The sequence below is a fragment of the Sinocyclocheilus anshuiensis genome, unplaced genomic scaffold, assembly GCF_001515605.1.
Source record: "Sinocyclocheilus anshuiensis isolate Anshui unplaced genomic scaffold, SAMN03320099.WGS_v1.1 scaffold1272, whole genome shotgun sequence".
NCBI lineage: Eukaryota > Metazoa > Chordata > Actinopteri > Cypriniformes > Cyprinidae > Sinocyclocheilus > Sinocyclocheilus anshuiensis.
In genome coordinates, this window is record NW_015547713.1 from 558,306 (window position 1) to 558,792 (window position 487).

At 39.6% G+C, this 487-nt stretch overlaps 1 protein-coding gene across 3 annotated transcripts in view; it reads right to left on the reverse strand.

The window, feature by feature from the left end:
* The window catches only part of LOC107704096 (protein O-linked-mannose beta-1,4-N-acetylglucosaminyltransferase 2-like), an 18,634-nt gene that overhangs the window by 12,197 nt on the left and 5,950 nt on the right, over positions 1 to 487 (reverse strand). The window lies entirely within an intron of this gene.

The following is a 487-nucleotide window of genomic DNA, read 5'->3' on the forward strand; positions in this document are numbered from 1 at the left end:
CCTTCGTTCATCTTCGGAACACAAATGAAGATATTTTTGATGGAATCTGAGAGCTGTCTGACCCTGCATAGACCGCAACGCAACTGAAATGTTCCCAAGTCCAGAAATGTAGCAAGGAGATCTGTAAAATAATCCATGTGACATCAGCGGTTCAACCATAATTATACGAAGCTACGAGAATACTTTTTGTGCGCAAAATAAAAAAATAAAAAACGACTTTATTCAACAATTCGCATACGCTGTTTACGTCCAGCGGATATTCTCCAAAATGGCACCAGGGTGATGCAGAGGAGACAAATTGTTGAATAAAGTCATTTTTTTTGCGCACAAAAAGTATTCTCGTAGCTTCATATAATTGCGGATGAACCACTGATGTCACATGGATTATTTTACAGATCTCCTTGCTACGTTTCTGGACTTGGGGAACATTTCAGTTGCGTTGCTGTCTATGCAGGGTCAGACAGCTCTCAGATTCCATCAAAAATAT